This window comes from Heterocephalus glaber, unplaced genomic scaffold, assembly GCF_053883595.1.
Source record: "Heterocephalus glaber isolate CG9 unplaced genomic scaffold, H.glaber_assembly_v1.0 deba00001538, whole genome shotgun sequence".
Lineage (NCBI taxonomy): Eukaryota > Metazoa > Chordata > Mammalia > Rodentia > Bathyergidae > Heterocephalus > Heterocephalus glaber.
This window is the reverse complement of record NW_028258333.1, coordinates 15,221,572-15,248,611: the sequence shown is the minus strand read 5'-3', so window position 1 is coordinate 15,248,611 and position 27,040 is coordinate 15,221,572. Positions and strand designations below refer to the sequence as shown.

Genomic DNA, 27,040 nt, shown 5'->3' with positions numbered 1-27,040 from the left:
GCAGGGAGCTTTCTTCTGGGTGCTGGGACTCCTCATTATCTTTTCCTAGGATATTGTTTAGAATTTTTTGTAGTGCTGATTTGGTATTCATGAAGTTCCTCAGGCATTTTTTGTCATTAATCTATCTTATTTTTCCATTTGAGAGATAGTTTTTGGACCAACCCAACAATCTGGTTTGGAGGTTGTTTTCTTTTAGGGCTTGAAAAACTTTATTCCAGGCCCTCCTTGATTTGAGGGTTTGTGTTGAGAAGTCTGCTATGATTCTGATGGAGTTTCCTTTATATGTGATTTGTTTCTATTCTCTGACTGCTTTTAATATTTTTTCTTGTGTTGGATTTCTGTAATCTTGACTATTATATGTCTAGGTGTAGATTTTTTTGATCAAGGATAGTTGGAGTTCTATATGCCTAACTTATCTGTATGTCAATTTTTTTTCCCCTGTTTGGGAAGTTTTCTGTGATTTCCTCTGTGAAAAATTTATTTATGTCTTTTGTGTTATCTCCCACTCCTTCATTGACTCCAATCAATTTTACATTATTCTTTTTTGCAATATCTCATAGCTGTTGGGTTGATTTTTCATGATCCCTTGTTATTTTTCATAAATATTTCTTTTCCTGTTCACTAACCACAATCCTGTCTTCTCAACCTGAAATTCTCTCCTCATATCCACTTATTCTGCTGTGGAAAGTTTCAATGGAATTTTCAGTCATACAGCATACAGATCTGTGTCAACTAATCTTAGTGAGCCAGCTAGAGTCTACTGAACTTCAGATTGGTTTCTGGCTGTGAGCATGGAATTGAGCTCCCTGACCACCCTTGGGTTTGAACTCTGCACAGTTTGAAGGCAGGTTCCTGCCACCCTTTCCCCACAGAGAGACTGGGCTCCAAGGAGGTACTGACCTCAACAACTCCCCAGCCAAAGCAGTCCACTGCATCTATTGCAGTGACTCTCTTTCTCTTCCAGTGGGCTTCAATTCTCAACAACAAGCCTTGGCGAAGTCTTCTTTCTGCTGCTCACCACTGTGGCATCTTCCTGAACTCAGAATAATGGCCTTTTTTGCTCTGCCACATGGGGTCTGGGTCCCCATACCCTGTTGTTCTCCTAGCAGGCTTCGTGGGTGGGACTTACACCAAGCCACTAACACTGAGGTTCTGACTTTGGCAATTCCTAAGTAGCATTAATTATTCATTTATTATTACTCTCTGAATTTTCTGACTTCTTCAGATTTGAAAGAAAGAGAAATAAAAAGATAGATGTTGTAGGAAGAGTAATTCTCCAAATATGTCCATATACACATCCTCAGAACCTGTGACTATGGGCTTTATATAGTCAGAGAGATCTTGCAAATCCAATTGAGGTTATAGCCTTTCAGATGCAGACAAGATCCTAAATTGCATATGTGTGACCCATCTAACTATGTGAGTCCTTCAAAGGATAGAAGCTTCCCTAGCAATGATTAAGGAGAGATGTGATAAGAGGGTCAGAGAGACGGCATTGTATAACCTGCTGCTGGTTACACAGATGTAGTGAGGATGTGAAGAGAGCAGGAGAGCTGCTAGGAGATGGAGACTGTCCTCAGCTGACTGCTGGGGTGGCCACAAAGATCTCAGTCCCATGACTGAAAGTAACTGAATTTTTCCAATTCCTGAAGATCAAAGAAATGGATTGTCCCTTAAGAGTGTCCAGACAGTAAAGTTGCTTATTGACAATTTGATTTGAAGATTTTAATCTGGTAAACTCTTCTCACACCATCCAGTGGGATTACTCACCCACATGACTGTAAATTATAGAGTCAAAGTGTATAGTCATAATATGTACATATATATAATATTAAGGAAGTTTGAGGCAATTTGTTTTGCTGCAATAGATCTAATACAGAACTAATACACTAAAAATTAACACAGTTCATGATTTGATAATTCTCTTTTAATCATCTTTCCCTGCTTAGCAAGCTTGTGAATTATCTTGGGCTACACTTATGAATTTTCAAAGCTTTTGATTTTTCTCAGTTTGAGTTCCTCTTCAGTCATTCTCAAGTCAGACAACAAACAGATACATGGAATCTGCTATTTTGACTTGCTAATTTCTTAGAAGAGCCCCATCAAAATAATTTAAACTTGCCTACCACTATCAAAACCACCAGATATACAGGAATGGTGTCTTCCTAGTGTTACAGGAGTGTTTTTCTCCTTGAGAGTAGTTGGCTTGGTGTAAGGGTGAGAAACAGCTTCAGTAGGAGGAATGCTCACAGTTCACAGGAAGACTACTTATTCTTTGCTTCTCTTTCCTACTGAACTCATTGCTTTGTCATAAAGTTGGTGTTAAAGGGTTACCATGACATGAGTTTATTGACTTGAGTTGGTATTTTATAAAATTATCTTTGACATACTTTTCATTAACCACAATGTGTATTGCTCGAAACAACTAAAAATGATGCTTTTAAATATTTCAATGCACTTTGCTAACCCTGAATTTGAGTATATTTTATAGATGAAATGCATAAAAGATTATCTGTAACTGTAAGATACAGTTATCTGGTTCTCTTTTAGTCCACTTAGATTTCTTGATGCCTGAACAGCTAGAAGCAGATCTCTGCAAATAAGGGTAGTGAAAGTCTCATATTAAAGTTAATTCTCTCCCCGGCTTTTCATTTGCCAGAGTCTGTTATTCTCCAGATAACAGAACCATGAGTGAGCACCTCTATAAGTGACTTTTCCTAACTATATGAGATGTGAGATTAAAAACTATTATTGTCTCTGGGGATATCACAACCACATTGAAAAAGACATTTGAAGAGAATGAAGACAACTGGCATCATTGTTTGCCAGATATGGGCATATGAATGCAAGCGCTAGTGTACACTGGTGAGGAGTTTTCACTTTTTATTAATAGAGCTCTCATATTGCAGAGAAGAAAATTCCCAGGGAGCTGGAAAGAATTCAGATTATATAAATTGAAGTGATAGAAACCAGCTTGTAGAGCTCAGCCAAATCACTTTTTCCAATTTAAGTTCCTTATTCTTCAGTAGCTTGATACATAATCTAAGAAAGCTAAAGCTAGGCTTTCATGAATTCCTCAAACTGGCTTTTCCCTTTGGCATAAACTTCAGAACTCACATAAAAATTCCTTATATACTTTTTTTGTAGTAAAAAATGAAATGTTAAGCTGTTTTTTTTCATTTTCTACTAGTACAACATGACTACAATAGAACCCAGTAAAACAATTTTCAAAGGCAGTAATAAACTTGCCATATGAATGGATGATGTAAAAATGCCATTTCATTCATTTTAAGATTTTCACAACTTTCTTGTCTAAGAAAAAAACTAATAATCAGTGCTGCTGGGAATCAAACTACCAACTTGAAAGCACAGTAGAAAACAGTAACAAAGACTGTGGAAAGATTGAACATGAAAGGGAAAGATTTAGAGAATCAATCAACAGGAAACTGTCCAACATTCTTTCCCTGAAGAAAAAACCAGCCTACAAACCTGCTGTCTGTATTATCTAACTTGGAGCAACTCTCAGTGGGTCGAAACTTTGTTTATTTTTTGATTCCCTCTACTTTTCTACCTGCACCTGATTCTTGGCAGGATGCCACCAGTGTATTCAAGGCCTTTTACATCCCTGTGAAAAAAGAAAGAGCAGTTAAAGGTATTGAAAAAGAAACTATTAAGACATCTTTCATGTGGAACAAGGTTTTAAAAGAAAAGCTATTTAGAAGAGAAAAAAGGCAGAATTTTAAGATTCAATGATTTTATTTCTTAAGGATAAATTATTTACACATCCTAAATTTTATTAAGCTAAATTTTAATAATAGAGCATCAAGGCTTTATAACATCATGAAAAATATGTAAAATAGTTTCACATTCTCTTCCTCATTATACATAAAAAAGCATATATTTGTAAAAACAATCTTTTAGTTTCATGTATGAGTAATATACAAGGAATTTTTATGTTAGAACCATAATCCTGTCATCTTTTTTGGACCTATATTATTGGTTTTGGGTAATGGGATAAAAATTTTACTCACATTTCATTTCAATGTCCATAGCTATTAGCTTCCTTTCCTTTCATTTCTAGCCCATCCCATCCCATCTCATCCCATCTATTCTAATAATTTCTTTTCTGCAAGTCATTTAATAATTCTTTGTGATTCCCTACCTCTTTCTAATAGTGGGAGGCTTTATTATTGACAACTGTAACATTTCTTTTGAGTTAAAAAATATTTTCTGCTTTAAGGAATCTTTCTCATATAAATTGTAGAAATTCTTCTAGTTTTATATTAACCCTTAATCTTGATCACTACACATGTTCTCTTTGTTCACAGTAAGAAAAATGCCAACAGGCTCTGATCTCAATTTATGAAAAAGTGAGGTCAGAGGCGATTTCTTATTTTAGGAATATTGATCTTAAAAGGATCAAGAAGGCAATAACCAATTAATGACACTTTTCTCAGTGATATATATGATATCCTTTTAGGTTTCCCTTGGGGAAAAACACAAAATAATTGATTTAAAAGCACAGGTAATGTAAAGTTATCACTTAAGTGTGTTTGGTGTAGAATATCCATTAGAATCTCCTTTCTTGCATTGCTCACTAGCTGAAAATAAAAATAGTATAACATTCAGTTCCTTCCCAGAGGCAGAAAAGCACTTAAATTAGTAATATAATATAGCTCATATGATGCTAGGAAAAAACGAGCATTTAAATTTGATTATCTTTAATAAACAATACAGAGAAACAATCACATGGGTTCTGCCATCTGTTTGGACAAATTTGTAGATCTGGTTAATAGAAAAATAACTTTTCACTTAGAACATTCATCCACCTGTAAACCATTTGCTAGCACTTGTCTATTTTATTTTTTTGCTTAAATTATTTTATTGGTACATTTTATTTTTAAAGTAGAATTGCTCTTATAGAAAGAAAGTCTGGCAGCAAAAAATATTAGGAAGAACTATATCTTTCATTTAAGTCATACATCAAGGCAAGCAATAGCATACTTTTTCTGTGGTATTTCACTTATTCAGGTGTTTGTGTTCACTAAGCAAATATTTTTAAATTGTGGGTAAATATATCAGAATTCTTGCCTGAAAAGCAGTCTAAAAATTAAATAAAGGTACATATTTTGTATATCTCTTTTAAAGTGAAAAAGAGTTTTTTCCAATTAATATAGATATTTTAATTAAAAACAAAATAGGGTTTATGAAACACTATTATAAACATTATAATCAATACACACGAATAAAAAGACAGATTTTGATAGGGAAAATTGACTGCACTTGGAAATAACTTAATGATTACATTTTGTTAAATATAATCTATATAATCTATTTATCTATCTATCTATATAATTCTTAAAATGAATTTGGTATGTGTTCCTATGCAAATTTCTCCTTGATTTAAATCATTCTCAATGTAGGAAAGGAATTTGAGATTGCTAAACTATATAACCTAAGGGAAAAAACGTTTAATGGCATCTCTTCCACTTTCCTTTGAAATGTTTCAATGATATGCATGGCTCCCTCAGTTTAATGATCTGGGACAATGGGAATGTGCACATATTGGTTTGTGACTTTCTGTAGATGAGACATTCATGAGTACATTGAGGACATGAGCAAGTATCATTATTTTGCTTCTTATAAAAAGCTATTAAGCACAAGGAGTAAATTTAGAAATATATTATAATACACTGTGTGTTTGTCCTGGATATACTTCAGAAGGTGAAAGCAGAACAGAATGATTTCTTAACAGTATATCTTAATCAAGATCTATTGATATTTTCTACTTGAAAACATTTTTAAATGTCTCACTTTCAATACACCAATGAATCTGAAATTGCCAGCCACGATGACGCTAAGAAAGAAATATGGATTAGGAAATAATCATAGAATTGCTTTTTATTACTCTTCAAAAAACCCTAACATCAATCAGAAATAGCTTTGAGGTAAAAGAATTGATGTGTGCAGTAATGCAATACCATGGTTTATGTTTGTTTACTACTGAAAAATAAAACTAGAAGCAATGTAATCTCTGAATAGAGCTATTCTGAGATCACAGAATTTTAATTTGTTAAATGATTCTGAAAGAAATCTCCTTTAGCTGTAGCTACTATTGATCAAATTTTGCACAATTTTTTCCAAATTGGAATAAAGAAATACACAAGTGTAACAATTATAACTCATATTTCTTCTATATTTTGCAAATAAAGTTACATTTTTAATAAATATAATTAATCTAATATCACAAAGTTTAATTATTTCATAAAGTAGAGTAAGAATTTTACATTTTCCTATTTCAGAGAATGTATTAACAGCAACATATAATGATAAATTAATTTTAATTTATTTGAAAGAAACATTCTGCTAGTAACCTGTGATGTTTAAATTTTGTCAATTTTCTATTTCTGTCCTGAATGTTATCTTCTGAACAACATAACACATAATAAAATATTTTTTGTATAATAGATATTTGATCAAAGACTACAATGTTACTCTGTATCATATTTTTAGTTTGTTCTTTAGAAGCTTAAATGTACCATTTGCCATCTAAATGAATCACTCTGGGGAAGAGAAGTGAACTTTTCTAGTCCAAATTAATCATTTTCACTATTGGCATAATTGTATGACCTAAAGAAAATAAGATCATTGTGTTGTCATTTTAAAATCCTGCATGAAATCACATATACATAATATATACTCCTGTATGTATTTAACAACAAATATTTATTTAATAACTATTATCTGATACAAGAGAAATTTGATTGCTCTGATTAATTATTGTAAAGAAAATAAGAAACCCAATAGCAGTAACAACAATAACTCTGCTTCATCAAACAAAAGGTAGTATCTAGAAGGTATACCACTTAATTATAAATTGATTTGGGTCTTTACAGCTAATACTTTCAGTAATGAGTCTCTGCTTTAATAAAATCAAAACCATTAAGAGATGAAGAATTACACAAAGGACTTAAAAAATTTGTTTCATGGAGGAAAGATTTTGTTCATGAGGGGTTCAAATGAAATGAGTGCTGCTTTTCTTAATAATGTGAAAAATTACCTCTATTGAAGAGGGATCTTGAAAATTATAGAACAATTAGATAAGCATTTATTGCCTTCAGTAATTTAGCCTTTGTAGACTTGCCAATTTAATGCTTATATATGAAAGACAAATGGATATAAAATTTGAACATTTTTGTTACGGGCAATCTACAATAAAATGGGACCTCATTTGTGTCATTAATATAACCTTTTGAAGTCCAAAAAATTTCTGTACTTGTTTTTTCAAGGGCACAAATGTTATTGGCCCTGTAACACTTACTTTGAATGGCTCCTCTATTCAATCATGAAAGGTATATACAAATATTATTTTAATCCATATTTCTAGTAAAAACTAAAGTTATTATCCCTAAATAAATTTAAGTATTAGAGCCTTACATAGCCATACTATGAACTTCTTTGCTTTCTTTATAAACAACAAAATGGACATATACATACTTGAAGAGATTTTTAAGATTTTCTTTAGATCAAATGCAAATTTCATGACAGTATAATTGTATTATCCAAGTTATGAGCAAGTATAGAGATTCCCGTGCTTTACAAAATAGTTCAATAACATGCGCATGTATTTAAAAATGCAGAGAAGAACTCATAAGAGGTCAGATACTTACTGAACTCATAAGAGGTCAGTTCTTTTCTCTGGGAAAAGAACTGAAAACAGAAGGGCTTAATAAGTAATTTAATTTTATCAATAAGCTTGAAATGTTAAAATGAAATAAATCTATTGCCATGGCTATAGAATATTTCATTCAGAAATTCTCAAGATTTGCTCAAATAAAAGGGTTCAGAACAAGAAAAGAAAATCCATTTTCCAGAAATTCAATAACCTATTCTCCAGGAAAGAAAATAGGCCTCTAAGTCTGTTCATTTCCTGCAATCTAACTTGACCAAGGATGTCCTGGGTACTGAAAACACAATCAAAATGCTGTTTCATGGACATCCACTGAAGTAGTGAAGCAGGAATGTGCCAGAACCCACAGGCATTATAGGTAAACAGGTAAACAACATAGATACTTTAGAGCTGTAGATAGCTACACTGATACAAATGAAAACTGGGAGACAATGAACTTTTCAAGTTTTCTGGGAAACATCCTATATCTGATTGTATTGTGTAGAGGTCCAGGTCATCTATGTTAATCACCCACCATTTAATCTCTTGACTTTTTCTTCCTTAAATTCTTTCATTGGTACATTTTATTGATTTATTTTTTACTGATTTATTTTTATTTATTACTTTTAATTAAATTCTTTTATTGGTACATTGTAGTTATACAACACAATTACATTTCTCATTGGGAATTTTTACCTTTACATAATGCGTCTTGGTTCTTATTTTTTCCCTATTCCTAGCCCTCCCTTCACACCCTCCACCCGTCCCTATTTACAAAGACTATTTCCATTTTTTCCATTTCTCATCATTTTTCCTTTCCCTTCTTTCCTTTCCCCTGTCCCTCCCACTACCCCTACTCCTTTGGACCTTTGCTTCCTATTTTACATTATCGATTATTCATTCTAATAATTGGTACATTTTAGGTATACTATATAATGACATTCATCATTGGAAATTTGCACCTTTATATAGTCTCTCTTGGTTCTTATTTTTCACCCTTGGCCAGCCCTCCCTTGAACCCCTCCACCCCTCCCTATTTACAAAGATTTTGTTCCTATTTTTTCATTTTCTCATATTAATCCCATTCCCTTCTATCCTTTCCCCTAGCCCTCCCACTTCCTTCCCCTTTACCCCTTTTCTTCCTATTTCACGTTACCTATTACACATTTTGTACTTATTTACACTTTCAGGTTCTCACACCAGAGAAACTATTCAGTGTTTATTCATGTGTGTCCTATTTATTTCAGTTAAGAATATCACCTCAATGTGCATCTATTTAGCTCTAAATGTCTCTAATTTCTCATTTTTTATGGCTGAGTAGTACTCTATTTTATAAAAATACCACATTTTCTTTATCCAGTCTCCAGTTGATGGGCATTTGGGCTTTTTCCAAGTTTTAGCTAATACGAACTGTGCTGCTATGAACATGGGTGTTCATATATTACTGTGGTATGATTCTTTTAATTCTTTGGGGAAGATCCCCAGCAGTGGAATATTGGGGTCAAATGGGACTTCCACTCCTAGTTCTTTGAGGTATCTCCATACTGATTTCTACAGTGCTTGCACCAGTCTACACTCCCACCAGCAGTGGAGCAGGGTTCCTCTTTCCCCACAGCCCCGCCAGCATTTATTATTGGTTGATTTCATGATAGCAGCCATTCTTTCTGGAGTGAAGTGGAATCTCAGCACTGTTTTCATTTGCATCTCTCGAATGACCAGTGATGTTGAACAGTTTTTCATGTTTTTATTTGCTATTTCAACTTCTTTGTCTGAGAAATGTCTGTTCATTTCAGATGCCCATTTTTGGATTGGGTCTTTAAATTTGGGAGGTCTGATCTTTTTTAAGTTCTTTATAGATTTGAGATAGTAGACCTTGGTCTGAGGAAGAGCAGGTGAAGATTTTTTCCCACAGTGCGGGTTGTCTCCTCACTGCTGGTGGTTTCTCTTGCTGTGCAGAAGCTTTTTAATAAGAAGAGATCCCATTTGTTGATTGTTTGTGCTAGTTCATGAGCAACTGAGGTTTTGTTCATAAAATCTTTTCCTACACCAATGTCTTCAATGGTTCTACTTAAACTCTGTTCCAACTGGTTCAGTTTCTATTTTAATATTTAGATCTTTAATCCATTTTGATTTTAGTTTAGTGCATGGTGAGAGATACAGGTCTAGTTTTAATCTTTGGCAAGTTGAAGCTCAATTTTTCCAGCACTATTTATTAAAGACGCTATCTTTCCTCCAGTGAGGGTTTTTGGCTCCTTTGTCAAAGATGAGATGGCTGAGTGTGTCTGGTGTTGTTTCTGAATCTTCTAATCTGTTCCACTGGTCCTCAAGTCTGTTTCTTTGCCAGTACCATGCTGTCTTTATCACAGTAGCTTTGTAGTATAGTTGCAGGTTGGGGATTGTGATACCCCTTGCCATGTTTCTGTTACCTAGAATTGCTTTTGCTATTCTGGGTCTCTTCTTGTTCCAAATGAATTTTTCGATTGTTTTTTCAAGGTCTATGAAGTATGAGGCTGGGATCTCAATTGGAATTGTATTAAATCTATATAGCAGTTTTGGAAGTATGGCCATTTTCACTATATTAATCCTTCCTACCCAGGAGCAGAGGACGTCTGTCCATTTTCTGATATCATCTTCAATCTCTCCTTTCAGAGTACCATAGTTTTCAGAGAAGGAGTCTTTGATTTCTTCCCTTAAGTTTATTCCTAAGTATTTCAGTTTTTTGGACGCTATTGTGAAAGGAATTATTTGCCCTATTTCTCTCTCAGTGAGTCTGTAGTTTGTGAGGAGGAAAGCTATTGATTTATGTGTGTTGACCTTGTAACCAGCTACTTGGCTGAATTTGGTTATTAAGTCTAGAAGACTTTTGGTGGAGTGCTTGGGGTCTTCTATATAGAGTATCATGTCATCTGCAAATAATGACAATTTGACTTCTTCACTTCCTATCTTTATTTCTTTTATTTCTTTCTCTTGTCTAATTGCCATGGCTAATGTTTCCAGAACTATATTTAGCAAGAAAGGTTAAACGCATGTTGGATTTTGTCAAATGCTTTTTCTGCGTCTATGGAGAATCAGATGGTTTTTTCCCTTGGCTCTACTGGTATAGTGTATTACATTGATTGGTTTTCATATATTGAACCATCTCTGCATCCCTAGGATGAATCCCACTTGATCAGGGTATATGATCTTCTTGATGATCTTCTGCATTCTGTTTGCCATTATGTTATTAAGGATTTTTGCATCTATGTTCATTAGTCAGATTGGCCTACAGTTCTCCTTTTCAGTTGGGTCTTTCTCTCCTTTGGGGATCAAGGTGATGCATGGTTCCAGGAATGAATTTGGGAGTATTGCTTCCCTTTCAATTTCATTGAAGAGTTTAAATAGTAGTGGCAGCAGTTCCTCTCTAAATGTCTTGTAGAATTCAGCAGTGAAGGCATCAGGGCCCGGGATTTCTTAGTTGATAAGTTTTTAATTACATTTTCAATCTCATTGGTTGATATTGGGTTGTTCAGAATTTTTATTTCTTGTTTGTTCAACTTTGGTAATTCACATGTATGTAGGAACCTGTCCATTTCTTCTGTGTTGTCCATTTTATTGGTGTATAGGTTCTGGAAGTAGGTATTTATGATCCTCTCGATTTCTGCTGGATCTGTTGTAATTTCACCCTTTTCATTCCTAATTGCATGGATTTGGGGCTTTTCTTTCTTTTTCCTGACAAGGTTGGCTAAAGGTTTGTCAATTTTGTTGATTCTTTCGAAGAACCAACTCTTGGCTTCATTGATTTTTTGTATCATTCTCTTAGTCTCCATTGCATTGATTTCTCCTCTGATCTTTATAATTTCCTCCCTTGTATGAGCTTTGGGTTTGTCCTGCTCTTCTTTTTCTAGAAGCTTGAGGTTCAGCATCGGTTGTTTAATTGGGCTCATTCTGTTTTCCTAACGTGAGTATTCACTGCTATGAATTTCCCTCATAAGACTGCTTTCATTGTGTCCCATAGATTCTGATATGTTGTATTGTCATTGTCATTTAATTGAAAGAACTGTCTGATTTCTTCTTTAATTTCCTCTGTGATCCATTAGTTATTCAGAAGTGTGTTGTTCAATTTCCACATGTTTATGAAATTTTTCGAGTTTCTTTTGCTATGGATCTCCAATTTCATCACACTATGGTTTGATAATATACAAGGGTTAACTTCAATTCCTTTGGACTTATTAAACACTCCATGTGTGAGTATGTGGTCTATTTTGGAGAATGAGCCATGTGCAGCTGAGAAGAATGTGTATTCTGATTTTGTGGGGTGGATCACTCTGTAAACATCTGTTAAGTTCATTTGTTCAAGAGTTCGATTGAGTTCTAGTATGAAAAAAGAGAATAAAATCACTAGATGTGTGTGAAAAATAAAACTATCCATTTTCACAGACTTGATTGGGGCAAGAATTTAAATAATTCAGTCATTTCACAGACAGCAAACTTGATCAACCTTGTTCTAACTGCACCTGCTCCACCATATAGCAAGGTAAAATCTATAGTCTAAACACTAAAGTGAAATACAAGGTACTTGAAAATCAAAGTAAAATCTTAAATTAAAACAAAATACAGTTCAACCTTTACTTTCTCTAGATTAAAACTTACTGACAGTGGCAATATATAAAGTATTGCTTTCACCAAGTTTTATTAAGGTCATAGCTACCAAATTACCAATTTTTAACTGAAAAAAAATCCACATGAAATTTATGTACAAGTCATTTACAAGGTAGAATGCATGAGGGAAGAAACTTTTTGAGAATATGTTGAATATTTTCCTAGGCGTCATGAGCTCTTAAACCAAATTTTACAGTGTATAGTCTCATATAACTGAAGTTGTTCAAAAGAGGGTCAGACAATTGAAAGTAGAAATAGACACTAAAAATTCGATAGTTCATTAAGCACCTGTGAGTAGCGCTCTTTCCTCACCTATTGTTATGGTTTAGATACAGAGTGTCTTTCAAAAGCCTCCTGTGTTCAGATACGGGGCTTATAGAATATAATCAGACTATGAAGTTGCTTTTTCAGTGGCTTCATTCACTAAAAAATTTGGTAGCTGAGTGTGCCCTGCTTAGATTTGGGTTACTGGAGGTGTGACCATGACGGGCACATGGGTACCTCTTCCATCCCCTTTCCTCCCTACTCTCTCTGCTTTTTGATTACCACAATATACATAGCCAATCTCAACCCAGACCCTTTGACTTGCCCTTCTGTCATCTTCCTTTCTGATCCTATTTCTGCTTTGGAGCCAGCTAATTATTGACTGAATTCCTTAAAAATTGTGAGACAAAATAATCTTCTCTTTGTTAAGTTGTAGATACCAAGTGTTGGGTCCCAATGATAAAAACATTTCTAAAACAGATTTTCTTACCAGGAATGGGTTTACTGCCATGACTATATCTGGCCAAGTGTTTTAGAATCCTTTGGATCTTGATGCAGGACGAGGCTGGAGAAGTTTGGAAAAATGGGTTAGAGAAGGCCTAAAATGTTGTGAGCAGTGGTTTATGTGCAGTACTTGTCAGAGCTCAGAAGACTAGAATGCTGACAGAAGTGGATATATGAAGACTATGCTCTGAAGTTTCACTTAGGAAAAAGGATTCCATTAGCATTTGGACCCAAACTCCTGTGTTATGCTCAGACAGAAAAGTTGTCTATCCTTTGCCCATGTCTTCAAATTTTGAGCAAGACTGAGTTTAAGGGCTGTACAAATAATTAATCTAGTGGCAAAAATTTCAAGGCAGTTCAATTTTTACACAGTTTCATTCATGCTGTTGGATGATTTTAGCTAGAATTTTAATGGTAATCACTGACAGAAGATAAGGCCAAAGTTATAAAAAGTTTCCAGTTTTGCTGGGAAGTAAGATCTTGCAAAGGCTCTATTGCTAAAATGATTAACATTCAAAAAGAAGCCAAGTCTTTTGCCTCAGGACAACAGAATAAAATGGCTTGATGGCATCTCAGAAATCAGCAAGAATCCACCCTTCCAGGCTCAAAGGTGTAATATTTCACTGAAAAGACGATCCCTGGGCCCCATGCCTCAGAAAGGTGGTAGAGAATTGGTTCACTAAGATTTGTTTCACACTGCTCTGCCATCCAGTCATTCATAATGACCTGTAATCATGATCCAAGGGGTCCTGATTATTGCTTAAATTGGAAGCAGATTTTAATGTCATCCACATGGTGCTGATTTTACAGGGCTGCAGAATGTAGGATTTATGGAGTTGTAGAGGCTTCTAGCCTGATTTCAGAAGGCTTTGAAGGCCATACAATGTACCCCAGTGAGGGTAGTATGGAAATCTAGGACAGTGTAGCGAAAAGTGCAGGGGAGACCTTACGAAGCTGGAGATGTCAGAAACATGGAACATCCACTAGGGAAAATTGTGGACAGAGAGTGTAACTTCAGCATCAGAGAGGCCATGATGGCTGGAAGTCACAGTGCTGCCCAAGCCATTTGGAGCTCACATCTTGCTCATCTTTGTCAAGTGCTAGGCGCTGAGCTATAAGGTTTGTTTGCTTCCTGAGTTTAGTCTTGCTTTGGTCTCATTCACATCTATCCCTCTATTTCCTCCTTTTAGAATGGGAATGTTTACCCTACGCAATCATTTGCCAGCAGTTTTGAAGTTTAAGTTTTACAGAAGCTCACAGCTAAGAGTTTTCTTTGAGTCTTGATATGACATTGAACTTTGACTTTTTGGCAATGCTGAAACTGTTAAGACTTTGGTGACTCTTAAAGATGAAGTCAATACCTTTTGCACAACAAAATGAACATGAAATGAAGTCTTCTGAGGGATGAGGTGGACTGTTACGGTTTAGAATATCCTCAAAGAGCCTCATGTGTTCATAGGAGAGGCTTTTGGAAGGAGATTGGGTCATTGTGGGTACTATACTCATCAGTGGATCCATCACAAATGCGTTCAGTACCTGGGTATGCCATTCAGAAGTTGGGCCTGGATACAGGCAGACAATTATGAGTGTGGTTATGAAGGGTATATCTCTCTTGGCAATCCTGCCTTTTCTTTCTGATGCCTGGCTGCCATGATGTCAGCAGCTATTCTTTGCCCAGGCCTTTTTCTATCTTGTTTCTGCTTTGGGTTCAGCGAACTAGGGACTGAATCCTCTAAAAATTGTGAGCCAGAACAAATTTCTCCTCTTTTAAGTTGTGGGTGTCAGGTATTGTGTCTCAGTGGCAGGAAATTGACAAAAGGCATTTCATATAAAACCTTGTGAAAAAAGTTTGTGGATAAAGTGACTTTGTTGACAGGGATGGAGGCTATATTTAAGTTCTATAAAACAAATTTTGTTTTGCCAAGGAGAATCTTCCTGAAGCCACTGTTGAGTGTGAACATATCTAGAAAAATGATCAACTCTGATCACACAACATGATATAATTTCCTAGGAAATCAGACACTAGTTTTACAATGAAAATATTGCACAACTCCATCATTGAAAGGCACTCCTTTTTTTTTTTCCACTGAAATAAACACTTCCTAGATTCAAACTAGCTTTTTCTTCTGGTAACATGTTTGGTGTACAAAATTTATATTGGTTAATGTGCTCTAGATTAAGAGAATCAATAGAATAATATATACAATATAAAATTATGCAAATAAATTTATTAGGCTTAACAGAAGAGAGACAATATCTACAGTGACCATTTGCTCACTTGACCACAAGAGGGTCAGGGGCTCCAAGAAGCTGGAAGAGAAGGAACAAGAACACAGTGTCACTCTGAGACTGAAGACTTGAAAGGTCCTCAGAGTCACTGGTTTGTCCTTAGAAAGGAACTGGAGCCTCCTGTCTACAGGCCATGGCATTAGTTACAGACACACCCACTTACACAGAGTGGAGTTCTTCAAACACAGGATTATTTCTTTTTTTTTTTTTTTTTTTTTTCAAATGATACGACTAGTTTATTTTTAAACATAAATGTTTTAAGAAGGAAAACAAGGGATGAAGGGAGAAAAGGATGAAAAATAAGGCATTATTTCTGGGCTAGATTAAAACATTTTCCTATCAAATGGAAAGGAGCAACATAATGGAAAATGGCTAAGAAACTATAAACAGTGAGATTTTTCTTGTGAGTCCATAAGCTTTATAGAACTCAAGGCTTTGTCAATTCACTTCCTTCTGTTCTTTCTCCCTGGCCCCAGTAAGTTAGTTAATTCACATAAGGCAATAAAACACTCAGTTATTATCAGCTTGGGGAAAATAGAAAGGTGCCCTAGAAGATCTCTCTTCACAGGAAGAAGCCAGTTGCCCACCCCCCCAACCCCAGGGCAAATCAGCTGAGATCAATACAGGACAGATTCATTTAACTCTTCAAATTTTGTTTACTGCTCAATATCCCCTGCACATGTGGGGCAACCACGCCAAAGTCCTTGAGGCCCAACTTGTCCACAGGCAGCTCAGTTCATCAGAGGTCCAAAAGAAATTTTCTAACCTGGGTCAAGTGTTTTGGTTTCAAATAGTAGCCCAGCTCCTCCTTACATGATGGCCCTTCTTCTTGGCCTGGGAAAAGTCTCCATTTAATAGTAGTGCTTTGAAGAAGAATATTTTGGCCCCAGGTTACTCTCTGTCTGCATTGCCTGGGGGGGAACTTGAACTTGTAGTGGCCACAGGGTGATTTCCTAGGAACTTGGCTTCCATGTTTTCTGAGAGTGCCCAGTGTGCCTCCGCGGGTCTCCCCTGGGTACCACTCTGCCTGGGGCAGCAACCAAACATCTTCATCTCCAAGTTTCTCTCTGACTAACAGGACAAGGTTTCTGTCTAGCTCCAGGTGCAATGAGGTTTGGTCATTTTTTTTTTTTTTCAATCGGGTTCTGTTATACGAGCTCCAGGGTTGAACTTTAGGAATGCCTGCTCCCATGAATCTTCCAAATTTTGTACAAGAAATATATCCTGTTCACCTTGCTCTTCATCAGCGTAGATGTCAGCTTTCTTCTTTGCCAGTCTCTGGGCTTCATCCAGAGCATGAAGTTCATGGTCTGAATACAGGCTTTTCTGTACCTTAATCTGCTTCAGCAAAGCCACCACCTCTTTCTGCAGTGGGGTCAGAGGCTTGGAGATGAGTGGTGGCTGCTGCAGATGGAACGCACTCAGTAAACACCATGGTGATCTGTTGTTTAAGGCTGTAGTCTCAAGAGACAGGCTGTGAGAACCCAAGCTACCTGCCACCAGCCTCCCCTCACCCCGGACACACTGTCTGCTTTTTCTTTTCATTCCATTCCTTCAGAGCCTAAATGCCAGTTACCTTTGGAAACACCTCAGAGATGTGCCTGGAGTTGTGTTTGACTCATCTGCTAGGCATTTCTTAATTCAGTCAGTTGATGATCAAAATCAAGACCACGTTGTCATTAACCCCCCTCAACACACTCTCTTCTTGCTTCAAATGCACTTATCCCGTCATTCTTGCCATTCTATGAACCAGTTCTAAAAGTTTTTTTTCCTGAATATCTCTAATTGTGTTGTTCTGGTTGCCTCAATATCTTGAATCCATTCAAAATATCTAACTTGCATGGTCATTTTGAATTTGAAGGATGGCCAAAAGTTGAATATTGCCAGATTCAGTAAAGAAGATGAATGCGAACATATAATTCTCTTTTCAGTACCCAGCATTTTTATTGGATGACACTTTAGCAGTGGCTTTCAACTAACATTTGATCATCTCTCATAGACACTAAAGTGTTTAGGATTGCTTCAGAAAGTGGCAAGAATGATGGGATAAGTATGTTTGAAGCAAGGGGAAGTATTTTGAAGGGTAGTTAAAGGCAATATGTCTTTTACTTCTACAAATACTAAAAAATTTAAACATAAAATTTATATTTTGATCATACCAGTTCAGAATTAGTGTTCAATATATATTGTTGTCTCTTCCAAAGCTAGGTTTGTCAAGGCCACGAATCAAAGTTTGGGAATAATATGGGCCCTCTCAGCATTATGCTGTTTCATACACCAGTGAAATGTTTGCCTGCCACTTAGCAAGTTTGAACTTTGTGCTAGTCAATTATGAGGCAAAAGAGGAGTGTTTATTGGGTGAGGTGAGTCAAATGGGAAATTATAGTCCTATTACACATTGGACATAAGAAGGAATTCATTTGGAATACATGGGATCTCCGGGGCTTTTTAAAAAAATATTCCTGTGACATAATTGTAAATGGAAAACCGCCATGATAAGCCCTTTTGCTAGTGACTAGCTTGATCAAGAAGGACTATTTAAGTCACCCAATAATGCAAGGAGAAAAGACCAATTAAGGGAGAACCTCAGAAAAAGCAAATTCAGAATGAGAAATTATGGTCATAAATATCCTAACAGTTGTAAAAATGTGGCAGGTTGTGGAAAAGCAAACTTTAATAATTATATCTCCCTTATTTTGATAAGGGTATATTTATAAATATATTAACCAGTATTTTTGTGTTTCTAAAAATTTACCATTTAACTCTTTTTTTACTTCTTTCATAGCAAATAATTTTTTACATTTGAGTAATCCAAATATCACCTATGTGATTTAGATATAAGTAAAAGGAATATCACCTTAAAGATAATCAGGACTTTGTTTGATCTTTTGGTAGGAAATGACTACAATATGGTGATTTTATGAAAGTTAGTTCTGTCATAAAAAATTCAAATAAGATATAACAATAATGACATATTTTAAATAAATTGCAGTGTGACAATAGATTTACAAGAATAAATTGTTGACATACCCTTCTGGTACTGAAAAATTATATTCAATTTATATTTGATTTCTTCTGTTTATTTTAATATGAATTTAGTTAGATTATTTTATAATTATAAAATTAAATTTGTTTAAATTCAGAAGTTTTCTTTCTTGGACTTCCTTTAAAAAATAATCTAGCTCTTTGTTACTTCATTGTAGAAAGATTTATGCCAATTATATTTTGTTTGTTTTCCTGAACTAATATTAACAGGGATTTCACTGCATGAATATGTAGCTCAAATATTGTATAATTTCATATGCTTACTCATTCATGTCTTACTACATTATGCAAAATGAAGTTTGATTTACCAGAAAGATTACAATTTATTATATAGTTTAATTAATAAATACCATTCTATATCTCTTTAACAAAACATTCATTTTAAAGTAACCAAACTTAAGTTTTCTTAAAAATCCTGGTACACAGTGTAATTTATTCTGGTACACAGTGTAATCTATTCCATTTCTACTGAATTTAAGTGTATTTCAAAATTTTTATAATGTCAACCAATTGTGAGATAAATAGTAAGTAGTAAACAGAAAATGAAACAAAAATATTTATAGAGATTATACATCAATAAAATAACATGATAGATAATTTAAAAATTCATTAATTAATTTTAAGAGGGAAGAAATATCATAATGGAGCCATGTTATTTGACAGAAGTTTTCTATTCATTGACTCAAATGATGATGACATGTATATTTCCTCCATTTCTTATTAAACAGTGTATTTTATGCATGTCTTTGTATTTACATTCGATTATACCACCCATATAAATAGAATATATGTACATAATTTATAGAATATTTTCCAGCATTTATTACTATAATTTTATTTTTATTAAGAATATTTCAGGCACCAGGGATTTAGCTCAGTGGTGCTGCTGCCTGCCTCGCAAGTGCAAGGTCCTGAGTTCAATCCCTGATACAAAAAAAAAAAAAAAGAAAGAAAGACTATTTCAGTAATATGTTTGTACTTTTCTATTTGAAATTCATTTATATTTGTATTATGTAACTTTATCAACATCGCTGACAAGTATTGTATTAATATTTCTTAAGAATTAAAAAAATTTCAAATAATTGAAAATTTTATTTTTGATAAAATTTATAATTTTCTTCACTTGTGTAATTATGTTGGAATTATTACTAGTATATTAACTTGTACTTCTTGATTCATATCATATATAATAATGCATGTTTTTAACACTTTGAGTTCCCTGACTTAATTTATTAATAGATTATGACATAAATGAGGAATTAGCTCCTGTTTAGGAGCTTAACATTGTCATTTTCCTTTTAATATTTTATTTTATTTACAACCTTGAGTAAATATTTCTAAAGGATTAGATAATCATCTAATATGATATCCTTAATCATTTTCCTCTAGCACTGTGACAAGGGATTTTTTTGATATTTCAATACTTTATTATGCCACTTAGAAAATTTTAATCATCATTTTAAAGAAAATTTAGAGGAAGTTATTAAGAGTTGAAAGTATAATATGAGACTATTTTATCAAATAAAATAGCTCCCTCTACATCCATGGTTTCACTTCCTAGTGGTTTGGTTACCAATAATTAACCATTGTCTGAACACATTGCATGGGAATTTTATGAAATGAAATATCCGTAACTTTTAAATTGTACACCTCTCTGTGTAGTATGAAAAGTCTTACACAATCCCCTTCCACCACCCCTGGAACTTGTGTGGCCTACTTGTCCATTGTATCCATGTAGTGTATCTTTGCTGTATACAATAACCTCCCACTTGTCACTGGGTAACCTTCTAGGTGTCAGACCAATAGCATGGTGCTTGTGTACAAGTAACCATTGTTTTAGGTTATAATATGCCCTAAGTGTCAGTAGTGGAAATTTTATTACATTGCACACTTACAATTTTACTATTATTGCTTTAAATCTATTTTTATGCCTGATTTATAAATTAAATTTATCCCAAGTATGTATGTGTATATAGGAAAAAACTTATATAGAGCTTGGTACTGTTTGTTTTTTCAGACATCCTCTAGGGGAATGGAAACATATTATGGTTGAGAGGGGACAACTATATGCAAAATTATGTATACTACAGCTAGAATAATTCTTAGAATTTGACTCCAGTGAATATTCTCAATTTAATAATGAATAAAGCAAGAATACTTTTCAAAAATTTTAAAGATTTGATTCTAAATGAATTTAATAACACATACTTTAAGTGATTCTTGATGTTATTCTTCCCATTGTCTTTAGTGCTATTATACCTCATGCTTTCAATGTTTTAAAATAAATTGCCTAAAAAGTAACAGAAATATGATTTTGATGTTGCCTTAACCTAATCCACACTCTTTATGAATCTTTTAATTGTTAGGCTAAATATTAAATCCAAGGAAATTACATTTTAGATTAGTAGTAATCTTTCTGCAATTTGGATCACCTAGCAGATGTTTATTTTGAAACATTTTATCCACTGATTGAGCTTCAGGCAATTTGAAGAGTGGAAAGAAATATTTCTCAGACATCCCAATGCACACTTCCCTCAAAAGTTTCCAGTAATGAGCTGTCAGGAACAAATCTATTTCACAACTTTTCTGGGACACCATTTTAATGAAATAATAGTTTGGTAAATCCATCGAAAAGTTGTCATGACAACACTCTCATAGAAGAACAATAGAATTGAACAGCGCCAGATAATCTAGACTTTCTATAGTCACTGTGAAAGATTAAGGCCAAAGTACTCAGAGATATTAGCAGAGTAAATATTTTTCACAATTTGTACCTTGTTGTATATTCTTCATTATATCATAATTTTAAATTATCTCAGAAATCTCACAAGAATGTAAAAATAGGGTTTTTATATAACTATAATGCCCTTAGTTTTAGTGTTTCAGAGAAAAACTCTCCCAGTAAATCAGTGGTAAAAGAATGAAACACAAAATGTCTATATTATACTAATGAACTTCTCAGAGTCTAAATATGTATTTTATAATCATAGACACGTCACATGTTCTGTGATAATATAACTTTTATTCTGTGTTAAAATTTTAAATATTTGGGAAGAGAGTTTTCTGCAATCTTCTTCTTCAAGTGTACTAGGAAAAATAAGTACACAATATATGATGAATATTTTAATTGGTGGCAGAGATAATTATGGGTATTGTTATTTCAGACAATTAACTGCTTCTGTGTGTGATTATCTTTTGAAATATTTCAAAGGGACTCTGTGTAATTCTAATTTATTTAAAAATACTGAAAATATATATATATTTGAAGTTTGCAGAATATTTTGATATATATGTATATAATGAACTGAGTACAATAGGCTAAGTAACATATGCATCATCACCACAGTTACTGTGTGTGTGTGTGTGTGTGTGTTAGGAACACTTAAGGATTACTGTCTTAGTGGTTAAAGTATACAAACAATATTAGTATGTATAGTCACCATGCACAACATTAGTTTTCCAGAACGTATTCATTGAATATTACCAAAAATTTTAAATATTTGACTAATTGATAATGTCAAAATGTTAATGTATTTGATTAGAAATACATGGTTTGTGTCAGGTAAAAGGGCGGAAAATCAAGACCAGACCAGGCCACAACAAGCCTTTATTAGGGGAATAGATCTGCTGGGCTGTCTCTGAACAAAGGAGAGAAAAAAGCAGCATGGCAGGGGCAGGGAGAGTCTTTTATAGAGACAGGGGTGGGGCTTGTAGGGGCTGAGGCGGGGTTGAGTGAGGTAGTGATCAGGGAATGGAGGAGCCGGTGATGTCACTAGGTGCTAGGAGGTGAGCGAGTATTAGGTTACTCTCTAGGTGGGACCAGGGGCATGCTGGGAAGAAGGGTTTGTTCTTTGGTGGGAGCAACCATTTGGCATGACATCACACAGGGGAGGGGGCAAGGCACCATAGGAAGAGGGCAGCTACTGTACATAATAGCTGCTGAGGTAGTGGGAGACCTATTAGTTTGTAGCGATTTTTATAGTATTTTTACAAATTGTATAAGTATGACTGTGAGAAAGGTTTGTCTATTCATGTTTGAATATCTAAAAATGTGCCCAAATGCAGATCCCATAGTGACCATTATATAAATGTGATGACAGATTTCACTGTTTTTCATACACTTTAAACAGAACTTTTGGTAAGTGGAAACAAATAAGAGAAGGATGTTGAACAATATGTTTCAACACAATCAAATATAGAATAGATATTTATATTTACATAGGTTACATCCATACTGCACATAGTTTAGCATATGAAATAAAAACAATTTTTGTTAATGAAATTATACAGTTAGATGCTGAAAATACGAAGATATATTCCACATATATCTGTTGTGAATCAATTAATCGATCTTTCTACCTTTTATCCAAACATTCAAATTCATTCATCCAACTTCCATCCATCCATACATGCATGTATCATCCATCCATCAATTGCCATGTGTGGTCCTGAATTACACATTGGTAAAATACTTGATGAAGTAAAGAAAAGAGGAATAAATAGACCATGAATGAGTAAATGAATAAACCATCTAGTTAGACTGATATTATGAAAGAAATTCTTAAATTTTTTACCTCCAATAAATTCAAATACTGAACATTCATCATTACAATTTTTAGTTCAAAGGTAAAAGTTTTGTAATTATGAATATTTTCTCTAAAATAAAATAGCTACTAAAATAAATTAGCTCAAGAAACAGTTTATAAAACGGTAGTAGAGAACAAAAAGAGAAATATGATGAAAAACAGGAAAAAACACACAAATATGTATTTGAAATGTCTTCTATGAAAATGTTCAAACAAAACTTTGAATGTTTCTCACAAACAAATTCCTTTGTGTTGAAATTGAGTTATCTTGGAAAAGTTGTTTTTCTAAACTTTTCTTCAACGTTGTGTATGTGAAGGTTGATGTTTCGTTTTGTAGCAAGTTATTGAGAATTTTTTGCTTTAAAAATAAACTATTCCCTTTTTGTCTGGAACTAATTTTGTGTGTGTTCTTATATTCTAATAGAAATCTATTAGTTTTTTGCTGTCCATATTAATTTTAATAATGCTAAAATAGTTATTCGTAAGTACTTAGAAAATTGCTGAAAATTCAGGATTTTATGGGAGCACACCTTTATTATGTCACAATTAATGTGTGGCAGGAGTCTAGATACAGCTTGTGGGTCCCCCTGTTCATTGCCATACAAAGCTACAATTAAGGTACCAGCTAGACTCTTGCTGTGGTTTGTGTAAATGTTCCAAATGCTTGTTAAAAGCGTGGTTTTCTAACCAATGGTGCCACTAGGAGATTGTGAAATCTTTAAGAATTGGACCCTCGGGACAGGGATTTAACTCAGTGGTTCCACCGCCTACTCTAAAAGCACAAGGACCAGAGTTCTATCTCCAGTACAAAAAAAAAAAAAAAAAAAAAAGAATTGGAGCCTCCTGGTGGAGGGAGTTAGGTCACCTCCAGTATGACCTTGAAGAGTTGCCTGGGACTCCAGTCTCTTCCTTCTTTTGCCTTTGCATCCCAGCTGCCATGAGAAGGTTACCCTTTTCTGTCCTGTTGTCCTGCCATAATCTACTGCCTCGCCACAGGCCCGAAAGGAAATGGGGTAAACTGACCATAGACTAAACTATCCAAAATTGTTAGCCAAAATAAAGTTTTCTCCTTTTTGAGCTGCTGATTTCTGTTTTGTTTTGTTTTGTTTTTCCCAATGGAAAGCTTACGAACATACGTTTCTTCTTAAATGGAAGCTCAACTAGTAAGTCTCCTCTTCCAATTCCATAATTTTCTGGCAGAATTAATTTTCTTGAGTTTGTAAGACTGAAATTTTTAGTTTCCTAGGATGTCATACTATGACCACCCTCACCTCCTTGACATCCCTGTTCCCAGCCTCCTTCATCTACTGACCGATCACAAAGTTGCAACAGCAGGAAGACAGAAGACCGTGCAATTCTGAAGCAAGTCAGCTAGGAACTGAGGGGTGACACCCCATTACCTTTCTTAGCTTCCATCGATCAACAAATCACCCTGCTCACATTTAAAAGAAGAGGATTGTACTAAAATGTGACCAGGAAACACACGAATCAGATGCTCATTTTAAAGTTGTCTGCCGCAAAGATACATACTTTTTAAGGAAAGATTTTCTTTTAATACCGAGCCCCACCCAATTTTTTTCTATAATTTGTTTCATATTTCCTAAAACACTTTGTATTTTTAAAACTTAAGGTTATTTCTATGATTATTTCTTAAGGTTATTCAAATATGAATCTCTTCCTTCAACTGGCTTTATAGACATAATTTCATCCAATGCTTTTAATTGGTGAAAATAATGCACATAATTCTTGGATATTAATTTCATGCTCAATATTTTAACTTTTAACTAATGATGTTGTTTTAGTCTAACAGGAAAAATAAAGATATATATATGTATGTGTATATATATATATATATATATATATATGAAAAACAAGCTGAATTTGAATTCTTAACAATAGAGTCATTCTGGGACAAATAATACAATGTTTTCAGTACTGATTTTTTCTTTAAAAAGTGACTTTAATAATAAGATGTACAAAAATGCTTACTAAACTGGTGACCATTAGTAGTTGTTTAATATATGCTTCATGAATGAATGAAGTATAAAATGTTTTGTTTCTTCTCACATTATGGGATAGCATATCAAGATATTAGTAATGCACATGTTACAGGAGTATCATATAGTCAAGGCAATTCATTTCTGGAGAACTTTATGCCAGACTGTTAATATTATAATAATTCACCTACTGCAGTTTCTCTTCTAAAAATGAGGACTACCAATTGTGAAATGGCGAAGCAGGAAGTTGCCACATATCTTGTAAATTACTCACTGCAGATTGCAATAAACTTTAGGTTAATAAAAAGCTGTATCAATTATAACCTCACCAAATATTTATTTAATGTGAATAAGATTTATAAATATGCACCACTTGGACTAACCTTAACGCTGGTGCTTTTATTAGGAATTTAGTGCGTGTTATTGTTTTATAGATCCAATCTTTTTATCTCACATATATATTCATGAATTGATTAATATTGCTGGAAATGTAAGTATCTATCCCATAGGCATACATTGATTTGTATTATGTTGAGGAAATGACCAAATGTTCTTTTATAAAACAAATAGAAAGAGAACAAAATTTAATAGAATATGTGTATAAATAGTCAAATAAATCCATTAAAATTGTATTCATATATATGAAAATGAAATTTATCTAGGAAAATAAATAAAAAATATCTCAGTAGTAAATATGAAAGAATATTTAAAATGTCACCAGTTGAAGATTCTTCATCTGGATTTAGCTGATTCACTGTTTCATAAGAGTCCTCTTGCCCAGTGAGGAATGCAATTCCATTACTACATGGAATTCAAACATGTTTGTCTTTAATTCCTTTCTTAAACCAGTGGACAGAGTACAGGTCAATCCTTTTAGGCGTATGCTCTGCTAACACTTGTATTTGTATGAAATGAAATAGAATTCTGCAGAGACTTGTCAAGGGTTGAGTGTAGAACAGGAGGAGAGGACAAAGGAAGTGAACTGGATGAAGTCTGGAGTCCTTTCCACAAAGCAGTGAGTCTCCTCCCACTTGATGTTCTGGACACAGATATCCTGCTGGGTCACATATCAAAATATTCAAAAATCTTAATTTTATTATCCTCAAGACACTTGAGTCCATGCTAAAAATAGAGTTATACATTAAATATTTAGAATTTTTCTCAAATCAGTTATAAAACTTGAGGTTTTTGACTACAATTAAAGTATTTCTATGCTTTTACTTTCTGTCTACATTGGAATTGGGATGATTAAAATTCAGGAAGAAAACCTTTTCCATCTAGTTTGGTTCCACTTCTTCTCCTCAATTGGTCTAAAACAATCCAGAAAATAATTATTTTCTCTGTATTTTGAAGGCAGAAGGCACCACATTCCACAAATCCCTTGATAAACTATTTTGAAACATTTTACATTGGACATCAAGAGTAAAGTCATTTTTGCAGTACAAAGAAGTTAGTCCTGTGGGTTTTTCATTATGTTGTTTGTGTTTTGTGGTACTAGATACTGCACTTAGTACCTCCAGCATGCTACTCATGGGCTGTGCTGCCGAAGTGCACCCCAGGCCCTATTATTTTAAGACAGTCTAGCTAAGTTGCCCAGGTAAGGCCCTGACCTCGTGACCCTCTTGCTTCAGCCTCCCCAGTACTTGCGAGGCTTGTGCCACTACGCCTGAGTGTTCCTGCTTTTATTAAAATACAGTTGTGCTTCTACTAGTCACATTAAGCAATAAATATCCCCATTTAAATTATTAAATGCACATTGAATGAAATACAGCATTATCTTTTTAAAATTAAATATAAAGTTCTGCAAATATTTTTGGTTCATAAGACACACTGGGAAACAACATATGGTTTTGGAGCTATAAATGATTCAATCCTAAAATTTCCATTTCTTTCCTAAACAATGCCAAATCACTTAACTTTTCCATGTTTCCAGCTTATTTAATAACTATTTTTACTTTATAGGGCTGTGGTGGTAATTAAATGAATTGCATACTTACATTTACAGTGTGACATTTCACATATGTTAGATATTATTATATCCCTTTTAT

The 27,040-nt window shown here is 34.2% G+C and overlaps 1 pseudogene; it reads right to left on the bottom strand.

The window, feature by feature from the left end:
* Positions 1 to 16,027: 16,027 nt before the first annotated feature.
* LOC101726633 (large ribosomal subunit protein mL46 pseudogene) lies at positions 16,028 to 16,909 on the bottom strand (annotated as a pseudogene).
* Between the last annotated feature and the right edge of the window lie 10,131 nt (positions 16,910 to 27,040).